The 23,386-nt window shown below is 35.9% G+C and overlaps 1 protein-coding gene and 1 non-coding gene across 5 annotated transcripts in view; one reads left to right on the top strand and one right to left on the bottom strand.

The window, feature by feature from the left end:
• mxt (Eukaryotic translation initiation factor mextil) overlaps positions 1-23,386 on the top strand; it is a 446,323-nt gene that overhangs the window by 211,680 nt on the left and 211,257 nt on the right. The window lies entirely within an intron of this gene.
• LOC150103203 (U6 spliceosomal RNA) lies at positions 7,625-7,730 on the bottom strand. The gene has a single exon (XR_016548879.1). It is a non-coding gene; the product is annotated as a U6 spliceosomal RNA (small nuclear RNA).

Below are 23,386 nucleotides of genomic sequence, written 5' to 3'. Positions count from 1 at the left end.
GAATTCGGCATGACTCTTTCATCTTCTTTTAAGTTTGACCAGCTCTTTGTTCTCTGTGCAATCTTTTGATCGTATTTTGCCGGCCGCGGAAACTTATCTCTAAAACTAGCGGACCTCTTTGATACTTTCTTTAAAGGTGTTAGCGCAGGGCTTGTAGGCAACTCTTATATACAAAACTAATAAACAAGTTTTCCTGCGCTCTTACACATAACTATATACAAAGTTCCCCGATGGGAAAGCATTGCCTTTGTTTTTGACGTTAAAACAGTAAATACATTCACTTCCCACAGGGTTAACTACATTAATAAAAATACATACATATAAACAAGATTATTTTGTAACAGCTCACATGAGACTTGACCTCTGTAAAAAAAAAAATTGATATAAAGCACTTTGGTATTTTTAAGCTACATCGAGATTTTACAGTATCATACATTCCTTCCATTCCTATAGTATCATTCCTGAGTTGAGACTCAAATTATACAAACACGTGAACGTCCTAGCCAATTCTGCTGAACATTCCTTTAGCAAATGGGCTGTGATATTCCATCTGTCCCTATTGGCCAATTTTTATCTAGGTTATGCAACAGCTCTTCAGCCTCGTTTTCATGAACCTCTAACTCTTCATCCAATGTAGCAGTAGTACTGTGCACCATGTTACATACACCTGGTTGATATATCTTAGCAAAGTGAGCACTCATCTCATTTTCTTCCAAAACTTGAGTATCATCTGCATTCAATAACGTTATTCTTTCACATTCATTCTTTCTTTTGCTTTTGTGTAAATGTCATGCCTTTAGCTTGCATGGCCAATTTCTTTTCATACTCTGATTTAGATTTCCGCACAGTGCTCGTTAATTTTCTGGCCTAAGCTTTATATATTTGACAACTCCTCTCACTCTTATTCCCACAATATGCTTTCCACATTATCGTCTTCTTATTGATCACTTGCTTAATGAGGTTGCATATCCATTTCCCTCCCAATCTATTTATTCTTCAAACACTTTTTCAAAGATTCCCATGCATTGCTGACATTTTTCCCATTCAGTAACTGATACCATGGGACCAAAGATAGTATTCTCCTAAGTTGATCATAATTTCCAGCTTTGTAGTTCCTCGTGTAACCTGTTCTAATCGGAGCATCAACACAATTAGAACAGTTTACATGCTGAACTTCCCTAGATAGCACAGCATAATCACTGTCACCAACTGGTGGTTAAATAGCCATATTCTTGACAGAGACCCCTTCTGATGCTATGAGCAAATCCAACACTATGACCTTGAGTTCCTTCTTTCACGTGCTGCTTGAGAAAGTTGTCTCGCAACAATTCAATAAATTCCTCTTCTTTCTTATGAGATTTCTCATCTACATAATCAGTGTTTAGAAAATTAAAGTCGCCCATAATGAGCACTCATTTGATATCGACAAGGCTAGATTGGCATGCATTTCATTTCTTCATCCCCTGCAACTGAGCTGCCAGGTCTGTAGCAACACTTCATCATATATTTCATTTTGTTAGCCTCCACTATACACCAGATAGACTCAAACTCACTGCTACACGGGACATTGCTTTCTTGCATTTCTACCCTAACTGAACTTAAGTCATCTGATATCATTAGTAGTGTTGTGTTCCTGTATTATCAGGGGTCTGAGGTTACATATTGTAACCTCTCAATAGTTTAGAGCAGTGGTCTCCAAAGTGTAGTACACATACCCAAGGGGGTACGTGAGTCGATACGTGGGGGTACGTCAAAAAGTTTTATATTGATAGGAAAAAATTAATTAATTAAAGATAAAGAATATTACTTTCTTTCACCAATTAAACATATATCTAATATAGACCATGACATTATAAAGCTCCTATAAACTTCATTTTGCGAGTAGCGCACATTGGGCGACTTTGCACACATAATCATCCATGGCAAAGCTGTTATGTTTTTTAAAACTAGGGAGTAAATCTCTTACTTCTTATCATTGCCATTGTTTGTAGAGCATCCTAGTGTTGACAAGCTCAACTAGAGAAGGAAAATTGCTTAGTTATCCTGCTATCTACAGATGACACCACAGTTGTATTAATTATTTGACTATTAGTAGTAAGTTTAATGATTTTTTAGTATATATTGTTTCTGTGCAATTCCAACACCTTTTTGTGCTTACTTTTACGTTTACACTAGAAATAGTGAATTAATATTATCAAAATTGCTTACATTTTTTAAAAGTGTTTGATATTATCAATAGTAAATGAATTATATTTAAATTTTACAAATTAACCCTCACAAAATAGATAAATGGTTAAAAAAAATTTCCTACAAAGAAACTATCTCAATCAATTGGGGGTACGTGATCAAAAACGTTTGGAGACCACTGGTTTGGAGTGTTGTGTTCATGTGTTATCAGATTCTGTTTTTCTGACAGGAACAAGCTTTTTAGAACTAGGCATCACAATGAACAATGTGAAAAATCTGCAAAGAACTGAACATACCATCAAATTTATAAAAGAAAATTAAACTATTGCACAAAAAAAAACTATTATTAGAATATTCTCCAAATATGCTAGTAATTCAAATGAAAGTTAGTTTTATTCTGAATAAAACTTGGCATATACAGCTTTATTAAATTATCAGTCCAGTGTACAAATATACAGTGGTACCTTGAGATAAGAGTTTAATTCATTCCATAACCGAGCTCGTAAGTCAAAATGCTCGTATCTCAAATCAATTTTCCCCATTGAAATTAATTAAAATGAGATTAATTCATACCAGCCCCCAAAAAAACCACTCCAATGTTTTTATAATGTATTTATAATGAACAAATATTGTTTACAAACAAAATAAAACCAAATACTGTACATACATGTAAAAGAGAATCTAAAGAAATAAACAGATGTTGGCATAGCCGATTAGCGCACGGTATTAATTTTTTCTTTCACTTCACTTTTGCTTAACTTAATTTCTTCTTCACTAGTTTTTTCTTTTTTGCCACGCTTTCGTCACTTTCATCCGCAGGGCGTTTCAATAGAAACCCGTCCAAGGAGCTTTGTTTCTTCCTCCCTTTTAGAATGTTTCTGAAATGAGTTAGGCAAGTGTCATTAAATAGTGCTGCTGCACGACAAGTTGCAACTTTTTCAGGGTGTTTCTTTTCAATAAAGTCCAAAACTTTTTCCAACATTGCCAACACTTTCTTTATCTCACTTGAAGAGATAACCTCCTCTGCCTCTGCAGTTGTACCAATCTCCTGCTTAACCTCCATATGTTGCCGTGTGTGTAGTTCTGTCAACTCCTCCATCGTCAGTTCCTCGGAATGTGTGGCGACAAGGTCTTCGATGTCTCCCTCATCCACCTCCAGGCCCATAGACTTTTTGAGGGACACAATCTTCTCCGGCACTTCCTGTTCAGGTCTAAATCCTTCAAAGTCCCTTTCAGCCACAGCTTTTTCCATGCAGAGGTCAAGGTCCTTTTTGTAACACCCTGCAAGACCATATCAATAATTTTGAGGCATATGACAGTGTTGTAGTGGTCCTTCCAGAACTCTCGAAGGGTGAGGTTTGTGCTCTCCGTAACCTCAAAGCAGCATCGGAACATGTGTTTGGTAAAAAAAAAGTTCCTTGAAATTGGAGATTACCTGTTGGTCCATGGGCTGTAGGATAGGGGGTGGCGTTGGGTGGAAAGTAGAGAACCTTTATAAAGCTGAACTCCTCGGGGATGTCATCTTCAAGGTTTGGTGGGTGGGCAGGAGCATTGTCATGGACGAGAAGGGCTTGCTGGGGTAAGTCATTGACCTCGAGGTATTCCTTAACGGCAGGACCAAAGACCAAGTTGACCCACTGCACAAAAAACTGCCTGGTGATCCACGCCTTTGGGTTTGCCCTCCACATAACCTGCAGTTTTTCTTTTAAAACCTTATGTGTCTTGAAGGCTCTGGGGTTTACTGAGTGGTATACGAGCAGTGGCTTGATCTTGCAGTCACCACTCGCATTTGCATGCAGTGCAAAGGTCAACCTATCCTTCATGGGCTTGTGACCTGGCATCTCTTCTTTTCTTCTTCCATTATGTAAGTTTTGCTTGGCATCTTCTTCCAGAAGAGCCCTGTCTCGTCACTGTTGAAAACTTGTTGGAGGATGCATCCTTTGGCTTCGATCAATTCAGCAAAGGCTTTTACAAATTCCTCAGCTGCCCTAGAATCAGAGCTCGCTGCCTCACCATGCCTGACAATGGAGTGAATGCAGGTCCTTTTTCGGAAATTTTTGAACCACCCACAACTGGCTTTGAACTGCTCTTGTGAAGCCTCCTGTGCTGAAGTTTCTGGGGTCTGCTGCAGCAAATCTGCATAAATGGCTCGTGCCTTCTTGCAAATTATAGTCTCTGTCACAGTGTCTCCTGCGAGCTGCTTCCCTGTCAACCAAAAAATCAGCAGGTTCTCCATCTTTTCATGGATAGAGTTGCGTAGCTTTGAAATAATTTTAACGCCCTTAGCTGGAGTTATAGCCTTTATCGAGTCCTTCTGCTTCAGAATAGTACATATCGTAGAAGTAGTGTGATCGTGCTGTGTTGCCAAGTCTATTACTCTTACGTCTTGCTCATGTTTGTCTATTACTCTTACGTCTTGCTCATGTTTGTCTATTATCTCACGCTTTAATTCCTTGGATATCACCTTTTTCCTTTTCTCACCACTGTTCTTTACACTCACCTTCTTTGGACTCATGGTTATATGAAAACAATTAGCTAAATAATTGTACATACGAAAAAAAAAAACACAAAATTAAAACTCAACACAACAGAAATGCTTCTAAAGATATATTTCGGTGATTACACCACATTTTTTATTATTCAGTTATACAAAATACTGAAATAATAGTTCCCAACAAGTTTTGTAAATCGTAGGATTTACATCTTCAGGGGGTAAATAGTATAACTTAAAGTTTAAACAAGAGAATTAATAAATACAAATCATAACTGCCTGGCTATTCATTAACTCAAATAACAGAATTCAGATATAAATCGTTATTGACGTTGAATAATACTGGACGATGTCACGTGTTCTTGTTCTCGTTCATACAGTCAGAACTCAGATTGAGGTAGATTTTTTATTAGAGCTGACCACACTTGATGGAGAATTAAACCTTGATTTTTATTGCACTGGGTTGGGTTTTTTAGCATATTAGCGGCTTCTTTAAATTTTCTTATATAACTGTTGTTTTCTATGTGACATTGTCCAGTATTGTTCAACGTCAATAACGTTTTATATCTGCATTCTGTTATTTGAGTTTATGAATAGCTAGACAGTTATGATTTGTATTTATTAATTCTCTTGTTTAAACTTTATACTATTTACCCCCTGAAGATGTAAATCCTACGATTTACGAAACTTGTCGGGAACTATTATTTCAGTATTTTGTATAACTGAATAATAAAAAATGTGGTGTAATCACCGAAATATATCTTTTGAACCAATTAGCCACAGAAGTCTATGCCTGCAAGAAATGCTTTTGCGGTGAGATAAACACGTGAACTGAAAGACGCGTAAGACTCGGGGATCTGAGCAGAGTGGTGGTTGTAACGTCACCAAAGCAGGCTTGTAACTTAAGGCAAAAAATTGACCTAGTGACGGCTCGAATCTCAAAAAACTCATATGTTGGGGCACTCGTATCTCAAGGTACCACTGTATATATATGAAGTTACTATATTATTTCTGTAAATATGCGTCATTCTTCAGCTCCATTCATATCATTACTTATAGGTAATTTCATTATATGCCTTAGTTAATAGTGTGCTTGTATGTTCTTAGTGCTTTGGTAATTCCAGTTTGGCTCTGAAGTTCAAATGTAAGTTATTTATTTAAAGTATTTTCTACTCTGTACATATTTTTCAGGAAATTATATTGTTTGAAGTGCATCATTAAGAAATTTATATCTCCCATTCTTATTTCTATACTCAAATTGAATTTGAATCAATTTCTTAGAATCATAATTGCCAATTTATTCAAATTTGAGATGGTTTTTCTTTCCTCCTCATTTTTGGTGAACAGATTTTAGAACTTATACCATTATGCATCACCTTAATCAAAAAAATAAAATCTCAGATATGTAAAAGAAAATCAGTCTAAACCCCAAAACAGCTACACTACTAGTCTGTTAGTGTTACTGGTTTATTCCCAGGTAACTCTACTCACTAAATCATTTTGCAATACCTAATGTGCTACATAAATCAGGATTATCTAACTGTTATAGTGTTGTTTGCTAAGCATCTACTAAAAAAACAAAAAATGCACTGGTCAGTTTTTAACATAGCAATATTGTATGAAAACACTTTCCAAATATTATACCCAGACATAATTTAATATTTGTTAGTTCACATTATCAAGTAAAACATACTCTGTTTAAAAAGGAATATCAATTTTCATATTTGCCTTTTATTAACAGTTGTAAAATGCTGAAGTATTCTGGGGAGGGGAAGGATGAGAATAGAGCTAAATATACAAAATGCTGACTTAAACCCATTAACATCCATCATTATTATTATCCATTCATATAATAAAAAAAATGTCTTTCAACATTTCCATTATAAAGTTTAGATACTTGCTGTCTCTGTCATTTGAATTCTCATCATTGATCATAAATACCACTGTTTGCAAAATATGCATTTATTGCTTGCTTTCATAAGATTGCTTGAGAACAGTTGAGTTATTCGAAATATTGTAAAAGTCTTGAAGGTAACTTCAACATAAACATAAAAAGCTAAAGTTGGTTGCAATTTCAAATTAGTAAACATACTTATAAAATTTTAGTTAAAGATTAGTTTATATTAAAGAAGGTGTAATGAATAACTTGAAACACTTAACATATAACTAATTGCCATGCTCTTTTTCTTCCAATTCCCTAAGGGGATTTTCTACACACACACAAAGAGAGAGAGAGAAGCTTACCCTGTTTATCAATTCCTGGAATTTCTATTCCATGCCTTGAGTAAGGAAAATTAAATTATGACAACAATATTATATTGATCTTTTAAATTATTTTTTTCTTGACGTCAACAGAAGAATTAAGTGTGATTTACAACTACGGTTACACAGGAACATTTCATAGTTTTATTAAATACAATATATGACATGAAAATTACTATTTGATGTGTAAGTAAACAAAAAGGGAATGTAAAATGATGATTTTGGTTGAAAATTTGAAAAATGTAAATTAGGAAAAAAAGATATAATGAAATCATTCTTCTTAGATTGAAACTAATATGTAATATTTCATCAGAGATTGTGGTTGTTTGTTATATGCTAACTCACCATTTTGGATAAAAATAATGCAGTTAGTCTTTTATAAGAATAGCAATAACACCTGACAAAAAAGGTTGTTATGATGGATATTATTACTTTTTTTTTGTATATTTTATTTTATTTTATTTTATTTTTTTACATAGTGCAGAAACCCTGCTTTTAGAGAGCCAAACATGGAACTTTTTCAAGCCACTTCAGGTTGCTAGTAAGTGGGATGGTGATGTCACGCTGGGCAGTGATTCATCTCTACCTAAAGATGAATCACAAACATATATGCCTGTGGTGGGATTTGAAACCCAAATAGCTGTCGGATAGTGATACACTGTCCACTTGGTAAACAGGCTGGAAAAAAAATTTGCATGCTTCTTGATTTTGTGTGTCTTCCATGTGCAAGGCCATGCCAGTCATTTCTGTATCATTCTAATTTTAGTATGTGTACTTCTAAAGCAAGTATATATACTTGCTCATAACCAGGTATCATGAATCTTGTTCATAGGTTAATGAATTTTATAATGCATGTGATATGAAAATTGAATTATTATTAACTGCAGTTTCTGCTCAGGTTTTTGTATAACCTAGTGAAAACAAATGCTAGCAGATGTTAATAATTATGCTCTAGTCTAGAGTCAGGTGTGCATGCGTATGCAATTTTCCACTAGATTCAGTGAACAAAAGCAGTCATGTTTATTTACCATATAACATATTTATAAAATTTATATGCATATAAAAAAAAATTAAGTGCTCATCATATTCTACTATGAGTAGGAACTACTAATTGCAATATCACAATTGTTCACAATCTACTTACCTACTTTATGAGAGAAACTGGTTAGATGTGGCATATTAATATTGAGTAAATCTCCTAAAGTTTTCACAGCATACTAGCTTATATGTACGCACACAACTTGACTGAAACAGTCAAACTTAATTTTTATCTGATTTGCTGATAAAGATTCTACAGCAAGTTTGTTTATGAACTTTGCATACATGCAATGAAAAGATGAAGAATAGCAATTATGTACAACATAACATTTTAGTATAATTTGTTAGCACTGCTTTGTTGTAGTGAATACCTAACATTAACTTATGCAGATGCACAATGAAGCTTTAATCAATTACTCATTCTTTTGTTGAGGGAAGAAAATAAAAATATTTCATTCACAATTCCAAAATATCAAGCAAAACATGCTAACAAAATGTTGATTATCATCAGTGACTATAGTGATTGGTCCTTGGGGAAAAAAAAAAGTGTTCCATTTACTTTACTGATCAAACACGGGTAAAACAATTCAAAACACTAAAATGCAGTTAGATAATCATATCCCTGAAAAACAACCTCAAAAGTCCAAGGTTGTTTTATAATACTATACTTTAATTTGTCCTAATTCTTCTCTCCTAATAGGCAAACTCTGCTTTGTAAACATATTTGTAAGCATAATTTTACATAAATTTGCTTTGATATTTTTTATTACTTATGTCTGCAGACACCATAACCTAAAGCACATTTACCATCGGTAGAATAATAGCTAGATCTGAGACCCCTGCTCTAGGGACCAAACTTTTCAAGCCACTTTTTAAACCATGTAACTAATAAATGTATAGATATTCTCTTCTAACCAGTTATGTCTCCAATAAGCAGAGTGGCAATCTTACACTAGGTATGAAAATCATCTGTCACTAAAAGATGTTCACAAACATCCATGCTTAAGGATTCAAATTCATAACCTGGTGGAGGAGCAGAAATGCTGTTGGTCTGACCAGACATGCCAATTACTCATTAATCAAAAGCTACATTTTACTCACCAATGGAGTAAACATAATAGATTAAAAATATGTATGCTCAAATATATATATCTTTATATTTTATTTGTTTGCATCATTTATGTCAAATGCTTCAGGTATACTTCTTATTCTGCATGCTTTATGAAATTTTAGAGTTTTCAGCACAGTAAAATAAGATTTTTAAACTAAAGAAAAATAATTATATATTGGGTTTTATCCTTTATCCAAGTGTAAGCAAACAAAAGTTTGAGCCTGAAGTACTTTCAGGACTGGGGCAACTCGTGGTAAAAGGTGGTATAAGTTCTCATCACTTGCCTTAGTATCTCCCTTAATGCAAAGCACATCTCCTTGCAGACTTGTATAATGCTATGCATTAAGGGAAGGGCCATTACCCAGACTGGTTTCGACCTTTATTGAGGTCTCATCAGTGGGAGCCAGATCCAGAGGTGGTGATACCAAGGTGGAAGTAATGGAGGAGTCATATTTACGAGTTGCCAAAGAGAGTTTATGGAAGTTTTTTCACTTGGCTATGTTACTAATTATAATTAGTAGCATAGCTAAGTGAAAAAAACATCCATAAAGAAAAATAAAATATTAAATTATTTAAATTAAGGGGATATTAAATCCCACATTGTTTTAAAACCGAATAAGAAACTCAAAGATTGGAATCAGAGAGTTTCATGCCGAATATAGTATAGTAAACTATAAAAGTATCGGCGACTACTAGCGTGAGCTAATGCACATAGTCCAAGTACGTAGCACAAACTCGGGCAACTCGTAGCAAAGGTGGCAAAGTTTTGATCGCTATTCTTGGTATTTTCCATAATGTAAAACACATTTCCTAAGAAATGTATGCTGTTATACATTATGGTGGGAGGTCACTACCCAGACCGGTTTCAGCCTTTATTGAGGCTTCATCAGTGAGTAGCTAGACCAAATTAATACTGAAGGGTATAGCGAAAAGAACTTATATACTCTGCTATACGAGTTGTCAAAAAGGTGCACCCATTAAGTTACTTAAATAAATATAAAGAGCCAATAGGCATCATTTCAGAAGCTTCATTAGGCTTCGTTCATGAAACTCTCATTGCAATCAACGATTCCAATCTTTGAGTTTCTTATTCGGTTTTAAAACAATGTGGGATTTAATATCCCCTTAATTTAAATAATGTTTATATCGTCGAAATTAAGCCTATTGGCTCTTTATATTTAAGTAAAATATTCTATGTTGATTAATAAATATATAGTATTCTCTTCTAACCAGTTATGCATTTTTTTAATATAAAAATTCTGAAATTTTTATATACAGTCAGTCCCAATTTTAGGTTAAAGGGCTATTTCAGTTCCTTACAAAGTGACTTTAAGTATGCTGATGATACTAAACTAGGGAACATAACAGTTAATGAAGGGAATCTAGAAATCTGCAGAATGAACTAGACTGGTTTGCGAAAAGAATATTGGCTACCAGTTTAGTGTCAAAATATAAAGTTGTACAATTTCTGATTGTACAACTTTATCAGGAACTAGACTGTAAGAAATTGATAAGACTAATAATAAGGAATAATAGTGGACAGAGTTGAAGTGGTTCAGAAGACATTGCACGAGTAGGTAAATTATCTCACTAGAGCACTTGGATGTTAAGAAATACACTGACAGTCAGGAATAAAGAAGTTATCTCTCTGTACGGCTTTGATACAACCACATCTGAACTCTGATGTTCATGGTTTGGTTACATTGGTTTCTTGGAGATATAGAAGTGGTGGAAAGGATTCAGATGCAAGTAACCAAACTGGTGACTAGTTTGTGACATGCTCCTAATGAGGATAAATTTCGAGTTATTGGGTTGCCAAGTTTAGGAAGGAAACAGAGGATATGGCAGAAACATAAGTTTAAGGATTTTATAGAGCAGATAGTAAAAAAATTTTTCAATTCATGACAGGAGAAGCAACAGGTCATCCCTGGAAATAGTTTTTTTTTTTTTTTGCATTGAATGAATGGATGGCATGTGTTGCTATAGGCACATGCGAATGCTTTTTCGGTGAACAACTTTAAGGAGAGGTATTTCCTTATGTGATTAGTGTAGGCACCCATGATGAGTCTTTGGACTATATGAGATGCCTGTGTAATAATGATAATTAGGTCTATGAAATTAACAGCATTTATTTATTTTTAAAATTTTTTTTTGCACCAAAGAACTGTACCTGGGACAAAGAATAATTGAGCTTAGAACCCTGTCAGTTTACATTGTATAGATTTATGGAAACAAAAACACAGTCAGCGTGGTTAGCCTAGTGGCTATGCGCTTCACAACCATATGCCTGGGAAAGGAGTGTCCTGGGTTCAATTATCATAACTGCTTTGTTAATTGTTGATGCTCGTCTCTTCTTTGACGAGCAGAGAAGAGACGAGCTTTTCTCTGCTCATCAAAGTATTCTTCAGAAAGTAAGTGATCTGATGAGCTGATTTAGCCACTTTTGCTATGTACCCTAAACTTGAACTCCCCATCCACTAAGACTCCCATGTCACATGATTTTCTGGAGTATGGTTCCATTAATGTGGTATACTGCTGATAATCTTTGTGACACCACTGTGAAGTGGTGTCACAAAGATTACTTTTGGACTCTATTCCTGAATAAACTACTCTCTCTGATATCTCTCTCTCAACTAACCTCCTATTCATTCTCACCAACCCTATATCCATCCCCATGTGCTGCAGTTTACTGATCAGAATTCCATGTGGTATCCTGTCAAAGGCTTTTGCAAAGTTTGCAGTATCACTGTAAACCCATTATCCTTATCCAATTCAGCCGTTATTATATTATAAAACATGAGCAAGTTACTGAGACATGATCTACCCTTCGCAAAACCATGCTTCTCCCATACAGTATCCCATTTCCATCTATCATTCTTGTATTTTGCTCTTGACCAACTTCTCCAGTACTTTGACAATGACTCTTGATTTACTGATCAGTCAGTAATTTGCAACAGCAGTCATGGAGCCTCCTTTATGCAGTGGAACTATTTTCGCCCTCTTTCCACCCCTCTCGGGACTAACCCAGAGCTGAGACTTAGATTAAACAATATGGTCAAGGGCACTGACAATTCCTTTGCTGCTCCATGTAAGACTCAAGCTAGTATACCATCCAATTTAACAGATGTATTCATATTAAGGTTTTGTAATATGCTATTCACCTCCATTTCATTCACATCAGTTTCCGTATAAGCTATCTGTTCCCTCATTCCTGCAATATCACCACCTGGATGATATACTCTTGTAAAGTGTTCACTTAGTAATTCTACTGTTTTGACTAATTCAGTTACGTTCCTACCAATGGCATTCCTTAAAATCATTCTGCTGTATACATTTTTTCTTTTACTTGCAGCATATCGAAAGAACTGTTTGGTTTTCTATTTAGTATGCGTTGCTAACTTCCTTTCATAATCTTCTTTTCTTACCACACTAGTTACCCTTCTGGCCTGAGCCCTGTACTGTTCGTGTCCCTTCTGGTCACCTTCCTTCTTAAATTCCTTCCACAATTTTTTTTTTTTTTTTTTTTTTTTCCCCCCAACTCCAGCTTAATGGTGTTATTTATCCATTTAACTCCTACATGATTTACTCTCCTGACTCTAGGTATACAGTCAGTCATTACCTCCCTCAAACACTCCTTTACCACTTCTCATGCACTATCAACATGGTAAGTTTACAGTTTTACATGCCATTGCACTGATCCAAGCAATCTCCTGAGCTTGTCATACTTACCAGCCTGGTAATTCCATATGTACCCTGTCTTAACTGAAAATTCCACACATTTAGCCACCTCCCAGGTCAAGAGCATGTGATCACTCTCACCAATTAGTGACAATGGGGTCGTATTCATTATAGACAAATTCTCAGATGCAGTTACTAGATCAAGCACTCTTGAACTCCTAGTATATTCCATTACATGCCATCTCGGGTAATTTTCCATTTGTAACTGCATAAAATCAATTTTCCTTCCTCCCATCTGTCTTCTCCTACATCCAATCAATGTTACCACAGTTAAAATCCCCCATAATAATTACCTGTCCTCCACTTATTGAGTCTATTTGCCGATGCATACTATCTCCATCATCTATTCCATCCCCTGGTCTACAGCAGCACCCAACTGTATATTTTGTTCTGCTAGCCTCAATTTCACACCAGATAGCCTCAGATGTGCTATTTTCACTGTCCTGCAGTCGAACTTCTATTCTCTTTGGCTGTAGTTCATCGGCTATCAATAATACCCCCCCCCCCCATCATAGTGAAGGAGTTTGATTTGGTGTTTGTCTTTTCCTGTTGGAATTGTGCACCCTCCTTTTCCTACGTGGGGGGGGGTAAGTTGTGTTCATGTATTTTTTTTATGTATAACGGAATGACTTATTAACTCCTTGAGTGCAGCTGCTAGTTTCTTGTCTTAGTGATAATTGGGCTGTCAATTTTTTTTTTTCAATTATATTATATTATATTAAACTATATTATAGTCATAGTGGTGCATTTGTGTTGTGTATTTTTGGCAGCCATAAATTCTGGGAGCATAGGCATAATGCAGTAACAGCTTTTTGTTTCCTCCAGCCAGGTAGCTGACTTGATTAATTCTGTTTTCTTTTTGATCCGGTTTGTCAGGGTGTAGTTAACTGGTTAGTACATATTGTGGTCAGATACCAATTGGTTCATTTTTTTTTCAAGGTAAACTGTCTGATCAAGAACGACTGTAGCATTGCCTTGTCTGCTTTGGTGATTGATAATGATGTCTTTATTTCTTAGAGATTTAAGGGCTAATTTTTCTACTTTCGTGACATTGCAGCCTAGTTGTTTTTTATAATTTAGTAAATCAGCTATTTCTGTCCATATTTTATTAGTTATATTGGGAGGAAGGAATTTTGGACCTCTTTCAGTATGGTAAATGTCTAGTTTGTTGACTGACTTTGGTGAGATGGTGTAGTTTAAGTCTTTTTGCAGAAGTGAGAGTTCTCCTTCATTAAAGTTGTGGCTGAATGTTGTTAACTTGGCTGTTGTCCATTGGTGGTTGGTTGCTCCTCACTTTGCTTGCGTGTGGTTGACTGTTCCTCTGGACATAGCGTCTCTGTTTTCTGTTGCTTGTTGTTGTTTGTCTTCGAAACTTCACTATTAGTTTTTCTTAGTTTTTACAATGGAATGTGTGCTTCGCCAAATTGCCTGTAATCCTCTCTAGAATATCTCAATGGGATATACATAGCTAGATATATCTGATTTTAGTTGCAGAACGCTGTTTCGGGTAATTTCCAGATTTTTTCCGGCCTCATGGATTTGTTTTTTCAACATGGCTTTTTTCATCTGGACATAAATATGAAGCGCTTTGGATTAAACTTCTTTTTAAGCTTACTGTAGTTCAGTATCAAGTTGCTGTCTCTACATCATTTTAGAAAGGCTAGTCAATTAATTAACAACGAAAGACCCCACACACAGGCAGATACATTCACAGACTCTCCCACCACCACCCAACTCAACAATATGGCATTATTAAAGCTCTAACCAGGAGAGCCCATAATCTTTGTTCCAATGGAACTGCCCTTGCAACTAAGCTCGACCACATACACAGCACCTTCTCTCCAATGGCTACAGCGATCATAGTATTAAAAAAAAAAATCAGTTCCTCCCCCATCCAGCCATCTCTTCAGACAGAGTTTAAAAATGCCATCACCATACCCTACGTCCATGGCACAGCGGAAAAAATAGCCAAGATTTTAAATAAGTACAACCTACTCACAGCATTAAAGCCTCATCGCAAACTTGCTACCCTTATCCGTTCTACAAAAGATCAGCTCCCTACTCTCTCTCAGTGCCTGGAGTTTATAAAGTACCCTGTTCCTGTAAGCTGGCATACTTTGGACAGGCAGGCAGATCTGCAACTATGACTATGGTCAGTTAGACCTGGCTGACCATGTCTTGGATACAACCCACAAAAGGATCTCTTGGGAAAAAACCACCATGCTCCACCACAGTAAATTTGAAAAAAGAGAGACTATTTTTAGAATCTGTAGCAGCTCTCAGAAATCAACCAAATCTAAATAAATGCGGTTGCATTAAGCTTCCTAAGATTTGGGAAACACTAATCATCAGAGATCCCACCTTACATTCCAGGCCACCTACAACTGCCCATAGAGGGTGCTCCACATAGATAGGACTTTAGAGTCAACCACGTGGTTGGCTTAGTATTGTGTGGTATTTGTGTATATGTTACATTAGTTTTTTGTAATCCCTGAAGATGTCTGAGTGACTGAGACGAAATATAGGAAATATTAAATTCTGTTTTAATCCTTTGAGTGCTGTATACAATCCATTAAGCCTCCAACATGAAGATAAATGCAATCATCATCTTCAAGTGTCATCCCCCTAGAAGATTGGCAACCATGTCACGGAACATTTTTCTTTCTTTTGCTGCTCTTGAACATTTATGGTAATTAAAGCCAGTCCAGTCCTTAATGTCTTCAAACCACATTCTCCTGGGTCTACCTCTCCCTCTTTTTCCATCCAGTTTCCCTTCTAAGATTAATTTCTGAATGCCTTCTTGTCTAGTTAGATGTCCAAAATATTTAAGTTTTCATTCTTTAATTATTTTCATTAATGTTCTTTTCATTTTTGCTTTCTTTAAAACATCTTCGTTTTTCATTTTCTCTGTCCATGGTATTTTCTGATAATGTTGGAGTCTTGACAAGTAATAGACTGATTTGGAGGAAAATTGTAGATAGGAAGTTAGTAATGATGTAAATTTTTCATGTAGTACTATCATATCTTGTACACTCCTTGAGGGTACATGTCAGGAATTGATGATGGTGTTTTCAACATTCTTCTGATGGTCCACATTTCGAAAGCTTCTAATTTTTTCTATGCTTCTTTATTTAGAGTCCAAGTTTCACTGTTGTAGAGAAGGCTTGACCAGATAAAGCATTTTATTAATCTTTTTCTTGTGTCTATGGTAATGTCTCTGGATGTTAGAACAGTTTTCATGTTAATAAAAGCTTTTCTTGCTATCTCTATTCTTTTTATTTCTTTAAGGGAATTTCCTCTGTCTGTAAACATTTGTCCCAAATATATAAAAGACTAAACCTGTTCAATTTTCTTTTTAAGTTATGTTTAATTTCTTATTTATTGGTTCTTTTGATATAATCATGCTCTTTGTTTTCTTTAGGTTAAAGTTAATCCCATGTCTAAGCTTCTGTTGTAAATTTCTCTGACTAAGTTTTGAAGATCATCTTCAGATTCAGCTATAAGGACTGTGTCATCTGCATACCGGAAGTTGTTGAAGTTCTTACCCCTGACTTTTACATCCTTCAGTTCTGAAATATTTTTAAAAACTTGCTCACTATATATATTGTACCGTAAGAGTGATGAGTTTCTTATGTCTAAGACATATCCTTGTCTTACTTCTTTTTTTATTTCATTTTTATATCTTATTAAGGCCATTTGATTCCAGCATATATTTGTAATTATAAGTAGATATTTTCCTTTTTTAACTCATTATTCTGTAGGATATGTTCTAATTTCTTGTGATCTATTGAATCAAATGCTTAGGTGTAATCAATAAAACAAAGATAATATGCTTTTCTGGTTATCAAGGCTTCTTTCACATAATGTTTTAATTGAAAATTCCTTCTCTTGTACCTTTGTGAAAACCTGATTATTCTCAGTAGTAAATTTGTAACATGGCAATCATCACTTTTCTACAAATCCACCCTTCCCTCAAATGGATCCCTCCACACATTTACAAACTTCTCTCTCTTCTTCCTCATCTCTGTCAGCATCATTCAAGATGCTTGCTCTCCATCCCAACTCATCATTGACATACCTTTGCAACACACTGACAACCTTTCTTGCCACACTTTTATCTTTCACTCTCTTTAGTAACCACCTGATATTCATCCTCACATGTTTCTTATGTCTAAGAAAATTATTTATTCCCACAACCATGACTAATTCTCTTACTGGATTACTTCTCATATTCAAAGCATCAGTTATCTTCTCATCTTTCCTCTCTTGAAAATATACCTTGTGGGTCCTCTCATTCATCACTTCTTTTTTTCTCTGCTTTCCTTTAGTCTATCCTTTTGCATGCTTTCATTCCTATCTGCCAAATATCTAATATCACTGCAGATAATCATCTCATCATTCAAAGCACAATTGGAAGAACAACAGTACGTTGCACCCTTCAATTGTAAAAAGCTTAAGTTCAATTCTTGTCGTGATGAGAGAAATCTTTATATGGTTTTTTCGATTGAAGGTGGGTTAGCCAATCTCATATGGAGTTAGCAGGATTTTTTTTCTCCCAGAAACTTGGATTTTTCATCCGCATACAGACAAATTGGCCTTCAGAACACAAGCAGTTTACAGACAAAAAATAGTAGTGGTGGTGAACAGTAGATGGCAGTGTAGGGGATGATGGTAGTTGCGGTTTACTGTAAGTGGTGGAGACAAAGTTGTAGAGAGATGTCATGTAATAAAGAAATAATAAATAATTTTGATTATCTCTTTCTTTCGGTCATGCATTACAGCAATGACACTTTTGTCATTCTCGCAGCTCACTCCTCCTCACTCTGTTGGTCCTTCCAGACTCTCACTCACTGTTGTTTTCTCATTCCTACTTTCTTTCCCTTCCACAGTCTTACTTGCTTTCATTCCATGATTGTGCTAGCTTTTGTTCCATAAGTCTGCTTCACATTTACTGATTTAGGAGTGTTACATCATCTGCACAAAGTAAAGAGCTGAGATGAATGTCTCCAATTTTGATATCAAGTTTAATGTCACTTCACATTGTAATCCTTATAAGTGATGAATATGGAGATAGTGTGCACCTTTGTCCTGATTTTACATCAAACTATTAAAGCTGTACCTCCTTCAATTCTAACTGCCGACTTCTAACTTAAACATAGGCTGTGTATTGCCCAGTATAGTGCCTCATTTATACCATACAATTGTAGTAATTTTAAAATACTTTTCTCTTGGCACCATGTTATATTCATTTTCCAGATCTACAAAATTTAAATATAATCCTTGTTTTATTCCCATGATTTTTCAGTTGCCTTAAAGGTGTATCACTATATTATTAAAATACTCAGATCGTAGATAGTTGTAGAATGTTTTTTTTTTTTGCTTGGTTACAAAGTAACTAATTTTTTAATCATTTACCCAAATGTAAGCAAACAGAAGTTTGCGCAGAAGTATCTTTAGCAAGGGATTGTTGGGATTGTTGTCATATCCCTTGCCTCAGTACCTCACTATCCATACTAGTTTTGACCTTTATTGCAATCTCATCATAAAAAGTGTGTAACTTCTGCATATGGTATGCAAAACTTCACATAGACTTCTACATATGGTATGGTTTGTATCTTGCATCATATATGTGGACATGTGGAAAATATATGAAAAATTGTGCAATGTTAAATGTAAAGGAGTAATAGTGATACTTAGAACAAAAGCCTGAATCATGTAGCAAAGGATTTGAGATTGATATTAGGATAACAGCAGAAATGTGTCAGAGGAGGATAGTATTGAGTATGTTGCATTTGTATGACAATACAGAGTAGAAGAGAATGGCAGTGAATAAGGTAATGAGATTATAAAGAGAATGTGTTGGAAGAGAGGTCTGGGAGGATAGATTGGGAGCTGTATGCATCAGGTAGATTGCAAAGCAGAATGATGAAGGCATTTGGAGAGACTTATTTTCTAGGCAAGCAATTAGTGTTTTAATGACAGGGAAACTAGAATTGCAAAGGTAGAATGTAGCAGGTTGGCTTCATATACTAGTCACTTGAGAAATGATGAGATGTATACTATATTGCAGAGCCATGTGGCATGTGTGGGGAGTAATAATAGCTCTATGAATACTGGAAGTGCACTGGTTCTGTATACAAATGCCAGGAGCATTAGTGGCATTGATTGACTCAGTCTCTCCAAAGATTGTTGCTATCAGTGAAACTTGGTTAACTGAGAAGGATGTTCTGATGGGGATAGAAATTGAAAAGTATTTTTGGCAGGATAGAGAAGGTAATAGAGTGAAATGTGGAGTTTGAGCATCATTCATGATAAGAAATGAATTGCGACCTCTTAGGATAGAGAATCAGAACAGAAATTACACAACAGAACAGAAATCAGAACAGAAATTGCCTTTAGGAGTATATGGTGTGAGGTAGAGGTTTATATGACAACTAGGACATTTCTATAGATCTTAAAATATACATGGTGATGGGTAGGAATTGATTAGGCAAGTCGTCATTATGGGGAAGGACTTCAACTATAGCAGTATAAACTGGGCAGAGGAAGTAACATACAGAATTAAGGGACTGAATTATTGGACTTAAGGTCAACTGTCTTATGCAGCATGTGATGGAAGGAACACATGGATTAAGAATTTTGGACTTAGTCACGTTATCGGAGGATCTGATTGTGACTGAGATGTTATACTTAATACAGTCATCCCTCGAGTTATGTCAGGGTCCGTTCCATTCGGCAGTACATGTCAGTCGGATGTAAGTGGATACATTAAATCAACAGTTATAGGGTTAGGGAGTTAACCTTAATAAGTATAAAATCATTTTAATTTTTAAACCTTATAAAACTGTACTGTGTATTACTGCCACTATAAAACAGGAGAATAATCACCCAAATCTTGATCCACAATCACATCTTCATTACTTTCCCTATGTGAAGAACCAGGCTGCGACTCTTCTGGTTTAACTTTTATTTTTTTGATGAAAATGTCCAATGCACTTTGCTTATTCTTCTTTTCATCATAAATTTGTTTATAGTAAGCAAACACATCATATTCTTTCCTTTCTACTAATAAGTAGCATTCAACATTGGGATCCATGTCTTCAGCCATTTTGAGAGCATTGCTAACTGCAGAGAATTTCTGCAAGACCCTTCACTTTGAATTGTTTAACTACCTCTTCTTGTTTCTCTTTTTCTTCTTCCGTTTTCTCGTTCTTCCTCTTCTTTAACACATTCCTCTAGTTTGACCAATTCTTTTTTGATTAACTCTTCAGAGGCACTTTCCGTGAGTTGAATTATGTAATCAATGTTCACTTCGAGATTCAGATTGTTTGCTAGGCCTGCTATTTCTTCACTCAATTTACAAAGGTCTTTGTTTTTTTTTTTCAAAACTTCCAAAATCGTGTACAAACCTTTTTAATGTCTTTTTCCATATGCCACTCATACATTGAGAGTTCATTTCGTTCCAAGCCACAGCAATATTTTTAATAGCATGATAAATATTGAATGCTTTCCAGAATTGCATGAGATTCTGACCATTTCATTCAGTGGCAGAAATGGCTTGTGAAAAAGTTCTTCATAGATAATAAGCCTTAAACACTGCAAGAACTCCCTGATCCATTGGTTGGATCAATGAAGTAGTGTTTGGAGAGAGAAACATGACCTTGATCTTGGGGTGAAGATCACCAATGTGAGGTGGATGACCTGGAGCATTATCTAGAATTAAAAAAATTTTATATTCTACATTTTCTTTCATACAGTAGCTCTCCATTTCACTCGCATAACAGTTGATTAAGGCATCCTCAAACAATTTTTGAGTCATCCAACTTATTGCTCTGATAATGAACTGGAAGAGTATGCTTCTTAATGTTTTTGAAGGCTCGTGGATTCTCCCTGTGCCATATCACAAATGGTTTCAGTTTATATCTAGCCACATTATCCCTTAACAGAATCCTAATATGGTCTTTAAGAGCTCTGAAACCAGACATAGATTTTAGTTTTTTGTGGATGAATGTCTGCTCTGGCATTTTTTTCCAGAACAAGGAGATCCCATCGATATTAAATATTTGCTGTGGCAATAATTTTCCTCCGTAATAATTTTATCCAATTTCTCCATGAACTTCTTAGCGGTCTTCTCATCGGGACTTACAGATTCACCATGCAGTTTCATATTATGCAGTGCAAAACACTGCTTGAATCTCATGAACCAACTGGAAGAAGCGTTGAATTCATAGTCCTAATTGGACTCTGCTTTTTTCTTCAACATGTTGAAAAGACTTAGTGCCTTAGCGGTTATGGTCATAGTGCTAAGGGATATGCACTTTTGGTTCAGGTCCTCTATCCATGATGTAAATAGCTTTTCCATATTATTGATAGGACCTTATTGTTGATTTAATGGAAGCAGATCCTTTCACAGCCTCTACAATTTTATCCTTATTTTTCAAAATGGTCATCACTGTAGAATGAGACCATCTGAAATCATGTGTGATCACATTAACGGGCTTACCAGCTTCATGTTACTTCATAACTTGCAAAATCAATTGTTTGCTTCTTCTTCTGTGATTCTTCACTAGATTTTTTGATTGGGCATGTAGGGACCATGTTGCTCAAAATATCACAAAATATTTAACAATAAATCCACAAATAACCTATTTCTCAAACAAAAAATCAACAGAGGAACTGTTGAAGACGTCCAACTCCCTAAATTGCTAAATAGAAACCTTTTGTACTTCATGCTCACTCGCTTGCATTTGTTCAAAAGTATAGTTTAAAATGTTATTTAATCCCTTATGGGATCACGAACATATTTTCAAGTGGACGTAAGTTGAGGGGTGACTGTACTTGCCCTTAGTTGGTAAGAGTGACCTTGTAGTTATAAGTTGCATGTAGAAGTAACAAGCTAGAAGTGATTTATGTGGAATTATAAGGGAGGCTATCATAGACTTACTCACTTGGAGTGGTACAGTGGATAAAAGAATTTGAAGGAAAAGAGGCAGTAACACATGGGAGATTGTTAAGAAAAAAATGCTGTTGGTAGTAAAGGCAGGTTGTGTACCTTGAGTTGAAGAAGATAAAGCAATTTGGAATCAAATGGACGACTAGAGAAATTAAACAGGAATTACAGATGCGAAAAAAGAGATTATGGAAGGCATGTAAAGAATGGGTGGAGAACAGTTTTGAGAACTATAAGGCTCAGGCTTAGAAGGCGACTGATATACACGATCTGATCAAAAGTATCGAGACCTACTTGAAAATGCAATCAAACTTTCCCTGTGACACGCTTTCCAGTAGTGGACATTAATATGGGATGGGTCCACCCTTTGTTTCTATGACAGCTCTAACTCTGCCGGGGAGACTTTCTACCAGGTGTCTAAATGTTTCTGGAGGAATGACAGCCCATTCTTCCTGAAGAGCTTTAGCCAGAGCAGTTCATGATGTGGGGTTGTTGGAGTCTGGAGTGAAGTCGGCTTTCTAATTCATCCCAAAGGTGTTTTATGGGATTCAGGTCAGGGCTCTGAGCTGGCCAGTCCATTTCCAGAATGTTATTGTCCACAAACCATTCCCTCACAGACCCTGCTTTATGGCTGGTAGCATTGTCATGCTGATACAGACAATAGTCATCAGCGAATTGATATTCTACCATAGAAGCATGCAATGGGTCAAAATGTCCTTGTACCCTTTCACATTTAGATTTCCGTGTAGTGTTACGAGAGGGCCAAGTCCATTCCATGAAACACACCCCACACTGTAATGCCGCCTCCTCCAAATTTCACTGTTGGCACTATACACACTTGCAGGAATCATTCTCCAGGCATTTGCCACATCCAGATTCTCCCATCGGACTGCCACATGTAAAGTATGATTCATCATTCCAAATCACACGTTTCCAGTTGTCCAGTGGCATTGCTCTTTACACCGCTGCAGGCAGTGCTTAGCATTCATAGAGAAATGTTTAGTTTATGAGCAGCTGCTTGACCATGGAACCTCATTCCTCTTAACTCTCGACGTACAGTCATGGTGCTGGGGGTATAAACAATAGAAGTAAATGAAGATATATTCTGAGTATAGAGTACACTAAGTGTCAATAAGGCAGGTGGACTAGATGGAATTTTGCTACATGTTTTAAGGGAATGTGCTATGAAACTGACTGTGCCATTAAGTAGGCTGTTTTATAAAAGTTTTGTAATGGTGCAAGTTCCTGGAAAGTAATATAATGCTTTTGCATAAAAGTGGTGGTATCAAGCTATAGGCATGTGTATTTCTTTTGTGGCGGTTACAATTTTGGAGAAATTGATAAGAACTCATGTAGGGTTAAGTTAAGGGGATAATAAATCCCTCGTTATTTTAAAGCCGGATACGAAACTCGGAGATCAAAATCTAAGAGTTCCATGCTGAAGAACAATCTGCGAGTCCAAGCGTAAGTCAACACCTGGGTGATACAACACTAGGGCAACTCAGAGCAAAGGTGGAGCAAGATCCATCACTATCCTAAATATTTTCTCATAATGTAAAATGCAGTTCCTAGGAGATGTATTACTGTTTTACATTATGAGGAGACTACC

The sequence above is a fragment of the Typopeltis vanoorti genome, chromosome 9 (assembly GCF_054136105.1).
Source record: "Typopeltis vanoorti isolate ZY-2024b chromosome 9, IOZ_Tvanoo_1.0, whole genome shotgun sequence".
In the NCBI taxonomy this organism is placed as follows: Eukaryota; Metazoa; Arthropoda; class Arachnida; order Uropygi; family Thelyphonidae; genus Typopeltis; species Typopeltis vanoorti.
Note: the sequence above shows the minus strand (reverse complement) of the source record. Positions and strands in the feature narration are given on the sequence as shown.